The following is an 11,093-nucleotide window of genomic DNA, read 5'->3' as shown; positions in this document are numbered from 1 at the left end:
GTTTGTTGGCCAACCAATCACAAAGCAGATGCGACGCAGCGTGTTTAAGTAGGCTAATTTGCATTGAATCGAGTCTCCTTAAACAAGAAATATTTTATCGAAATGTATGAAGTTCTATTTTCAAAATTGTTATACTTGACTAAACCGTATCGATAAAATTCTTATGCTTGAGTCGGAAGTGCCATAGACTATCCAACGTTGAAAAGAGTAAGGTTGTAGTGTTGCATGTGAAGTTGTAATACACAGATTATACTCGACGAGTAGAAAAATGTCATTATTCATCCGTCAAATACACATTTATAAAATGTTAAAATTTCCTAGTAAAGACACCGATACTATCGTAGTATACGTCAATACGTCAGTATCATGTTCCGTACCCAAAGGGTAAAAACGGGACCCTATTACTAAGACTCCGCCGTCCGTCTGTCCGTCTGTCTGTCTGTCTGTCACCAGGCTGTATCTCATCAGCCGTGATAGCTAGACAGTTGAAATTTTCACAGATGATGTATTTCTGTTGCCGCTATAACAACAAATACTAAAAAGTACGGAACCCTCGGTGCGTGAGTCGGACTCGCACTTGGCCGGTTTTTTGTTTATGACGTAAAGCGTTAAAACGGTTAAACGATGCATGTAAGAAAATTCCAACTAAAATAGCGTTTACCAACTAACCCGCTACTGACATGTAACAAACCTTTCTTAAATTTATTGAATAGGTATTATTAAAATGTATCACTCACGTATTTTAAGTCGAAAATTGCTTGTTCTGCTCCATACTACTGATGCGTGCTCCCGATGACGACTTAAATACGTGAGTGACCGTTTTTAATATTTTTAACATGACTGTGTCTCCCTGAAGTTTTGTTATTAAAACTGGTAATTTTTTTCTCTCCAGCCAGTACAAATCTCAAAATGACGGATTGGTTTAAATGGTTATCTTAGAGGATATAACCAAACGAAATAGTCATTAACAGGCGTTCCCCTCTGTCGGAAATAGTCGGCCAATAGTCATACACAATGTATGAACTGATATATCTGACATGGCTATTTTTACGTTACGTATACATTTGACGTTCCCCTCTCCCGCAAAAATCCCCAGACTTTTTGTACAGAAAATTACAGACAAGGCGTCTTCGTTTGGTTATATCCTCTAAGATGGTTATCAACGGTTTGTTAGAGTCATAGACATAGTATATAGAAGTAGTTATAGACGCGCCACCGAGCGACCGGGGGTAAGAGAAAGAATATTCATATAAAATTTGGGCAGCATAGGATTTTTTCTCTTTCACTCTTATAAATTCCGGTATTTCGCCATCGCCTCCTACCCTATAATGCTACCCGGTCGGTGATAAGGACAAAGCATGGCACTATTTTCTCTTTCCTCTTATAGGAATCGCGATAAGACTGTCTTTCTCTATCAAAGAGTGTCAGGCCCTTGGTTAGAGTTGACAAACATTTATGAATAAGGCCATACGATTATAGGTAGAAAGAGATGGCGAGAGATTTGTACTGAACTATCAAAAATCTCATATAAAATTCGCCAGCTTTCGCAAATCGACAAGAACGGAACGACCACTTGCACCAAACCGTCCATTATTTTTGCCATTTGCTCAAAGTTATTGTATGATAAATTTTATATCATTTTCAGAATTACGTTAGCCTCTCTATGAATTCAGCGTGGTGCAATCAGCACTATATAGAACATGTTTTTCAAATACACCATATAGGAAAGAAAGAGGCTTTAAGCTCGGTCGAATTGCACCTTCCAATACAAACGCTCCGCTCACATTGTAAAATTACTTATTGGATTATAATGAAACTTTGCACATACAATGAGGTATATCTAGGTCTGAAAATAGTTTATATATATAGCTCCAGTTTATAAAACAAACGAACTAGATAAAAAACAAGTTTTGTATGAAAAACTTAAATTCGCTGTATTTTTTTTACTATGGTATCTCAAGCTACATAAACTACCTTATCCTATTGTAAGTACAAAGTTTCAGAGCAATCTCTAGCTAGTCGTTTTCAAATGAGAGCGCAACCTTTGTATGGTGAACCGAGCTTGCCGGAGACCCTAAAACGATTTTTACTTGGCCAGGCCCCTTGGGTTGGTTATTCGCCGAAGGAAATTCAGTAAAATACAAGTGCACTCAAAATATTAGAACCTGCGCGCGCAGCTGAACCTTATCCCGCCATTTTAACGGTTCTCCTAATAGCCGCTATTATAACTTTATCTTACGTTAATTACTCTTTCGGCTCGGTGACGATTGTTTTATGGTTTTGGGTATTTTGTTGAGCGTAAAGTTTGAAGGTGTTGATTATTATAGCGTACCTAATAAATGACCTTTTTTACTATTTTTGTTACACTATATGTACAAGGTGTAAGAAAAACAATGGTGATCGGTTAAAGGTATATTCGATATCGTGTTCTGATTCAATTTAAAAAAAAAGTAACTGGCAGAATTTTTGGAGACGAAAAAAAAAATTCCTAATCAGAACAAGATACAGAATATGCCCTTAAACGAATCACAATTTTTTTTACACTTTGTACAAAAAAAAAAACGAAAAAAACGGCAAAAAATCACGTTTGTTGTATGGGAGCCATACTTAAATATTTACTTTCTTCTGTTTTTAGTATTTGTTGTTATAGCGGCAACAGAAATACATCATCTGTGAAAATTTCAACTCTCTAGCTATCACGGTTCATGAGATACAGCCTGGTGACAGACAGACAGACAGCGAAGTCTTAGTAATAGGGTCCCGTTTTGACCCTTTGGGTACGGAACCCTTAAAATGAAAAAAATAATAAAATAAGAAACTGAATAATTCTACAAAATAAAAAATAATACTGGAATTGAAACGCTTCACTGATAAGAGTTGCGATCACGTACATATTACCATAATTAATTATGCTAAGCAGGCAACTTTTCTGCGCATAGAATACAGTATTCTCCTACTAGTTAAATCAGTTTCTTTTTTATTTATATGAAACACCTACTTTATATATCCGATTTTTTAGATAGAACTTGCGTTTAAAAATAACTTCTATCTATGTTTTTCTGGTGCTTAATTTCATGCATGGTGTGAAATAATTTATTTAAAATACAGTCAAATATCCTATTACGAGTATGGTTGATGGCTTTTAAAGAACAAAGACGGGAATAGATTCCATTTAAAATAGGAATAGTATAATATACATACCTATTGGTTATTTGGTAAAACTCTTTGACTTGAAAAGCTTACTATGAGTATATACGTTAATACGTTATACATCGCAGGCAGCCAATTGGTTAAATTAGCCAGATAATAAGACGGTTAGGCCCTAATCTAAAGGTCACAGTTCTAACCTAACCCAATTTTCTAGTATCACTTGGTTTCTGTGAAAGTCGCAGTTCGAACCTAAAATAACCAACTTTTCTAGTAACAGTTAGTTTCTGTGAAGGTCGCAGTTCTAACCTAACCTAACCTAGTTTTCTAGTAGCAGTTGGTTTTTGTGAAGGTCGCAGTTCTAACCTAACCTGACCTACTTTTATAGTAGCAGTTAGTTTCTGTAAAGGTCGCAGTTCTAACCTAACCTAACCCAATTTTCTAATAGCAGTTGGTGTCACACAAGTAATCATCGAATGAAATGCACGTGTCACGAGGACTGATTTCGCTCCGCCTGCAAGTGCCGATTTTTCAAACAAGACGTAACCGACCTTATTATATCAGATTACAATTCCTTTATTATGCATACATCTTAATTAAACTGCTTAAAGACATGTTTTTTCTGCCAACCAATTAGATCTTGCTGACCAATTAATTATTTTGCAGCTCTACGGATAAATTGTAACAAAAGCAGATCGATATTGGTTATAATGTTGACCGTTTTTGAATTAAATTGTTTGCTGAACAAGAGATGTAGCTCGATTTTTATTTATTGCCAGATACATTTTTGTATGCCGTCCAAATGATTGAACACATTCACTGCCAGAGACCCGTTAGGTGGGTTCTCTGCTCGTAGGCGCTTTTCGCTACATACGGTTTTTCCCGTGTTATCGACTACGTTCGTAGCGCGTAGCTCGCGCTGGCACGTGTTAATGGCCCTTTTACTGTCGACCGCTTTGTTTTGACGATTCATCATAATCAAAGTAGTACGAAAGACGTAAAAGGGTAATTATACGCATCCAGATATCGTGAAAAGATACCGGCTGTCTGTGTCCCGGGCGATTGCAGCGCCACCCTCCGCTCCTCAGTTGAATATCCTCGCGCAAGGGGACGCACGTCTCTGCGGCCCGAAAAAAAAAACATCGATTTCCGAACAGTGTTGTCTATGTGTGTGTGTGAGTGTGAGTGAATTTTCGAATTTGGAATACTTACTCGGCGACGTAAGTTTTTTTTTAATTATTTTTAATTGATTAGTGCAAATAAATTAAGAAAAGTTCTCATAGTGAAAGGCGTATTAGTTTTTAATGGGGTTGGTTGGGTAAATTGCTGATTTAAATTAGCTTTTAGGGTAGTGACGTAATGATTTGAAAAAGGTTAAGGTTATTAGGTTGAAAATGTAATTTCGGGTTTTAATTTATATTCAATAACGATAATTTAGTGTACCTTGTTTCCTTATTGGCGGTTTAAAATGTAGTTGGAATTTACGCGCTTTGGCATATCATGTTTCTCGTTATTTATTAATATCTGTAAATATGTTTTTCAAAGGTTCCTAATATATTATAACTTACGAATAATCGTTTTAAATAATTTAATATAATAATTTATATAACTACAAAGATACGTTCATCGTTCTCTCACGTCACGTCTCTACGCGCATGTAACACTCCTGGAGTTGCAGGCGTCCATAGGCTACGGTGACTGCTTACCGTCAGGCCCTATGCTTGTTTACCACCGACGTGGTTTTAATTTTTTTCCACGAATTTAAAACAGCCATCCGAATGAGGGCTATCGTTTTCTTGCTCACCAGTTGGCGGCTCTGTTGATGGTGGTCCAAAAGACTATAGAAAAGCTGTCAGTCATTGAAGTGACAAGTGACATTTGACATTTCGAACTATGGAAAAGACCACCATCTACACTAGCGCCCCTAGCGGCGAATTCATACGCGTTAGCCCTCATTATTATTACATGTATATCGGCCAGCACTACCCGTTCAGTTCTAGGCTTTCCACTGAAAGTGGAAAGTGAGTTTGACCGTTGTTGTTTTTTTTATTTAATAAAAAAAGTTTTTTAATAAATAATCACACGTTATTACTATAGAGCTTCCTTCACATGAAGCTTAGAAATAAATTAAAACTGGAAAAAATCACTGTCTCGGCCATGGCTCGAACTCGCGAATCGGGATCACTAGCCCATCGGCCCGTCGCTCTTTCACATTTCTTTTTTAGGGTTCCGTAGTCATTTAGGAATTTAGTTTCGCCGTGGCGTCTCTATTATTTCCCATAAAGTTTTAAGTCATAATGCATAGTTTGTCCGGATTTTCGTTAGCCATAATTTGGCTTTTCTGAGAAACGCGTAACTTTTCAGGATTGCCATAAAACCACAGACTAAAACAAGCCTAACCTTACCTATCTATAGGATAACCTTACGAAAATCCTAAAAATTAACCGTTTCAGAGTTATGACTAGTGATAATTTGCCAATCATAATATTATGACTTTCAATAGGTAATTATGTCAAACAACCCCTTCGCCATGATGTCCGTCTGTCCGTCCGCGGCTTTACTCCGTGATCGTTAGTGCTAGAAAGCTGCAATTTGGCATGGATACATAAATCATGCATGGCAACAGAACGGTAAAATAACAAACTACAAAAAAAAAAATTAGGGTACCTCCAATACAAAATGTTTTTTTTTTCGCTTTAACCTAATAGTGTGGTATTATTGGATAGGTCTTTCAAAACGAATACGGGTCTTCAAAAAACATTTTTGATAAATTAATTTCAGAAATAATCGCTTCGAAAGAAAAAAAAATGTGTCCCCCTCGCCTCTAACTTTTGAACCACGGGTCCAAAAAATATGAAGAAAAAGAAACGTAAAATAAAAGCTTAATAGCTTAAGCTTTCAGCGAAAACTAATGCAAATATGATCGGTCCAGCCGATTTTGAGTTATTGCAAAAAGTCTTCTCTTCTTAGTAAAAAGAAAAGCTTATGCTTATGCTTGTTACGTACATGATACTTACTATTAGTTCCCGTTTAGCCTATTATGACAGAATGGTAACTACAGAACCCTACACTGAGCATGACCCGACATGCTTATGGCCGCTTTTTTCACTTTCAGTTTATTTCTAAGTATTCATCGTTTGTAGAATTCTCTGTATTAATAGAAAATTAATTCCTTCGAATCGAATTTTCTTCGAAACACGTCGAGCGATTACTAAAATAATACGTAAGAAATCATTTTGAAAATACAAAAAAAAAAGATAAAACACTAACGACGTTAAAATTTCACACCACTCCACATTACGGTTGAGGTAAAACATAAAAATCCATTATTTTTAACTGAACGGGATTTGATATCGTGCATTTGAGGGCTCGCTTTTCCCTTCTTTTTATATATTCACAGGACTATTCCCCTTCTTATATATTACTAAAGCTTGACTAGTCATCATCATTCGCTTGCCCTTGTCCCATTCACTTGGGGTCGGCGCAGCATGTCTTTTTCTTCCATACATCTCTGTCACCCGTCATCTCATCATTCACTTGCGTTAGTTTCATATCATCTTTCACACAGTCCATCCACCTTTTCCTCGGTTTTCCTCTCCTCGTACTTCCCTCCACATTCATTCTTAATACCTTTCTCGTCATATGACTTTCATCCCTCCGCATCACATGCCCGTACCATGCTAGGCGATTTGCCCTTACTTTTTCTGTTATGGGTGCAACTTTCAGGCTTCCTCTTATATACTCATTCCTTATCCTATCCATTCTCGTCACGCCACACATCCACCTTAACATTCTCATCTCCGCTACATGCAATCTCTTTTCATCCGTCATCTTTAGGGCCCAACACTCTGATCCATACATGACGACAGGTCTTATGATCGTTTTATAAATTTTACCCTTCAACCTTGACTAGTAATATTTATAATATGATCATTGTCAAGAGAGCGCTGTTGTTTTCATGTATAGTGTGACAGTTCAGTATAGCATCAAAAAATTAGTTCCAGTGAAATTCCGCAACATGGCGCGTGATCGTATTTTCCTGGTCAGGATTTACCTAGGTAGGTATAATAGACGGTCCCGATATATTTTTTCTCGATGTTTTGAATGTATTGAAGTCGACGGCGAACATAAAAGTTTGAACAGAATATAATATATTTTAATCACTATGTTTTGCTTGCCCGGACGAAATATTATACGAGTATAGAACGAAGGTAGGTCAACGAAGTATTTCTTTTTACATGTTATTGTTACAAGCTTATGAATCTTCTCGCGAGATCTTGGTACCATTAGTTTAGACACGTTCCAAATACAAACACAAGACAAAAGGGTCGCTGGAGGACCAATATGCACCGTATCCAATAAGTCCGAATACACTTCTTTTTACCTTGGCTCTAAAGAGAGGATTACAGGCCATCAAATTCTTATTTTAAGTAAAAAAAGTATGTTGACGTTGAGGGTGGATAAAAAACGCAAAGTACATGGCATTTGCGAGGCAACCACGAAAAAGAGACTGCAAAAATCTAACATAATACTTTCTTGGCACGCAGGTGAAGTTTGTTTTTTCTGACGAGAAACTGTTTGTGTTAGAACAGCCTCAACTTGGCTTACAGATTTATCAAGTGTGCCATAAAGACGGTTCGCTTAAAAATTCTGAAAGTTAAGATCAATATCAAGTTTCTAAATTGCAAAGTACACTTTGTTAAACACCCTGTAGGTAGGCTTGTACGCGCCTTAACGCGCCGTCAGGGAAAACTCCCTAATAAAACTTCAAAGTAACTTTGCTATTTTGTCCTATTTTTGCGACACCCGGTCCAACGAAGTTTAGCAAGGACGACATAGTTTTAGAATTGTTCTTAATTGAGAACATTTCAATTCGAGTAGGTATTTTTTGTACAAACGTTTTATTTAGGATCAGTTAATTTCGCGTCTTTCATAGCTTATCACTTTTATTAATGGGGAATTTTAAGACGAAAGGGGTCGAAGGGACCGCTTCTTTATAGAAACGTAGTCCCCACTTTCCTCTCTGGTTATTAGCATTATAGAAAATATTTTACGCAATTTGATGTATATACATATCGACAACAGTTATGCCTTTTCGTTTGAATTTATTACTAGTTTTTAAAAAATTGTATGGAATTTGAATTGTCGCTAGTGATCCGCGACTTCGAATGATTTGCCTATTCGAATGATTAGCGATTACTAATCTGTATTCGAATTGGAAATTAGTAATGCACTAATGCTGATAATCGAATGATGACTACTAATTAGTAGTAACTAATCTCCTCTACTAGTAGTATAGAAGTAGTGATTTTCAAATTACTAAAACATTCGAATGATTCTCAAATTAGTCGAATGATTCGAATGATTATAATAATCGACTAATCGAATTAGTATCATTCAAAGTCGCGCATCACTAATTGTCGCGCAAAAACAGACATAATATTTTTAAAAACATTATCATCTCTTAGATGGGTAAAACGTGTCAAAAATAAGTGTTTCATTACTAAGCAGCGGAATATAAATGAGTTTTACGTCCCTAAGGAAGAATATCCGCTTTTCATCTTCCCTTCTCTGAAAACAAACATTTTGAAGAATTGAAGTTACCGCGATAAAAGTGTTTTCTTATACAGATATCAGTAGGTATAATTGACTCGTTTGAAAGAGATTAATTTTGCATTTGAGTTTATAAATCGTCCAGTATTGATAACTTTCATGATAAAACTCATCGTGCTATTATGATTTCCTATAGTTATAACCTAAATATGTTCATATACTCCCTCAGAAATTTTCGCTTTGTTCTTTGAAATTAAATCAGTGTGCAAAGTTGCGTGTCATATATTTTAATGACAATTATGTTTAATATTGTCTTCGGTTACCGCGATAGTTACTCATGAAATAAAACTATGAAAACGGATTATATCGCGTATATTGAATTTATAATATATCCTGACGTTTCGAACCCTTATGTTTATTAAAGTAACGGATCAAATTCGGTGCATTGTCACGGGATTCCACTGAGACAATACGGCAGAATCTTTCGATTAACGGCCTGTTCGAACTTTATGATACGTCAAAAATTTGCTAAAGATACAAATACAAAAAAAAATATACAAAAAATACAAAAATCTTTATTTGTTTTAAACACAAATTGCCATGATTTAGGTGATGGAGCCGCCCGGTAAGCAAAAAATTGCCTGTGTCGGGAGGCACCGCTCTTCCCTAGGTTAAAGCAAACTATTTGTACAAATAAAAATTTAAAATCTAAAGATTAATTTCTAATACGATACGATATGGATCGGAGTTTTTGTTTGAAGAAACGTCACTTTTGACAATTTTGACACTGGCATATCCGATCCATGTCGTGTCTTTAGCAAATTTATGACGTACCTATCATAAAGTTCAAATCAGGCCATAAGTGTCAGGAACAGAGTAAATCCAGTTGACACACATTTTACAGGCATACCACCGATTTAAACTTTCACGATTTTCTATTATACAATATTACTTTTTTATATGTATACCGTCAACCAGAGTGAATAGGCAGGCTCGGGTGAATGTAATTTACCTGACAATTTCTTTAATAGATAGATATCTATCTATCTATTAAAACTTTTGTACTAAAAAAGGTAGTTTTTAAGAAAATTGTCTGGGAAATCACGTTTTAAGTTTTGTTCCTATTCACCCCCACCATCCCTATTCAACCCTGTTGAAGGTACTATAACTTATTTACTCTAACCTAACGGGATTAAGTCGCGTATACTTAAGCTTTAAACCTGGTCTTGTTTATCATCTTAAAGTTTAAGCTTAAGTAATACGCGACTAAGCCCCGTTTAAGTATAATAATGTTAGGGGAGAGTGGGGTAGAACCGGGACGTTAAGGGAAACGTTAAATAAAAAACTATAGTATTATTAAAATGTACGAACTTTACTAGTCTCTGTTTAATTGACTTATTTTTTTTTATACTACGTCGGTGGCAAACAAGCATACGGCCCGATGATGTTAAGCAGTCTCCGTAGCCTATGTACGCCTGCAACTCCAGAGGAGTTACATGCGCGTTGCCGACCCTAACACTCCTCTCCCTCGAGCTCTGGCAACCTTACTCACCGGCAGGAACACAACACTATTAGTAGGGTCTAGTGTTATTTGGCTGCGGTTTTCTGTAAGGAGGTACCTCCCCAGTTGGGTTCTGCTCTAGATTTGGAATGACATCCGCTGTCCTGTGCCCTACCACACAAAGCGAGATGTCATTCACAGTGCCCATACCTCTCTTTTGGACGTAGTTTAAGGACATACCCTGGTCCACAATTACCAACATACGTGTATTTATTAAGTGCGATCTTTTTAATTTTGATTTTTACGGTTTGTCCCCCATGCTTTGTCAAAAACCGGCTATATACCCGCCCGTTAGTAAAAATAGCAATAGAACTCGCCAAGTTCTTCAGGTTCCCAACCAATAAAGCCTTCATGGGCTCATTTTTACACTTGAAACATTGTACTCAAATCTTTAAGGTACGGAAAAACGATGCTTGAGTCTCAGCATCGTTTTTCCGTCAAAAAATACAAATTATCCTTACCTCAACGCACGTCAGTTTGGAATGGTAATGAATCCATGGAATTATTACATCAGGCATCGGTAAAAATATTTTTCTTATTTAATTTCTATACGCCCACACGCACGTCATTCAACTTTTGTTGACAAACTAAACAAGATGGTTTAGAGCAGTGACTTAAGCGTTCGTCAATCTGAAGCTATCTAAGTAGCCATAATGCTATGTCCTGGTTTTACCCCTTGTCCCGGTTTTGGACTAATCTCCCCTACATATGCATGATTGTGAAAAAAGTAAATTATTACACGGAGGATTACGCCCAATAGAGGTTACATTCGGTTTCAAACTGCAGCTGTAACGCTGCCAACATAATTACTGCAGGAAATGTCAAATTTATG

At 36.5% G+C, this 11,093-nt stretch overlaps 1 protein-coding gene across 2 annotated transcripts in view; it reads left to right on the top strand.

Annotated features, from left to right (window-relative positions):
- The first annotated feature begins 4,225 nt into the window (after positions 1 to 4,225).
- The window catches only part of LOC134749604 (zwei Ig domain protein zig-8-like), a 243,156-nt gene continuing 236,288 nt past the window's right edge, over positions 4,226 to 11,093 (top strand). For both annotated transcript variants that reach the window (XM_063684623.1, XM_063684620.1), the window contains exon 1: positions 4,226 to 4,367. The gene's annotated coding sequence lies outside the window, so the exon portion shown is untranslated. The remainder of the gene's footprint in view (positions 4,368 to 11,093) is intronic.

Source organism: Cydia strobilella, chromosome 18, assembly GCF_947568885.1.
Source record: "Cydia strobilella chromosome 18, ilCydStro3.1, whole genome shotgun sequence".
NCBI classification, from domain to species: Eukaryota; Metazoa; Arthropoda; class Insecta; order Lepidoptera; family Tortricidae; genus Cydia; species Cydia strobilella.
This window is presented reverse-complemented; position numbering and strand designations above follow the sequence as displayed.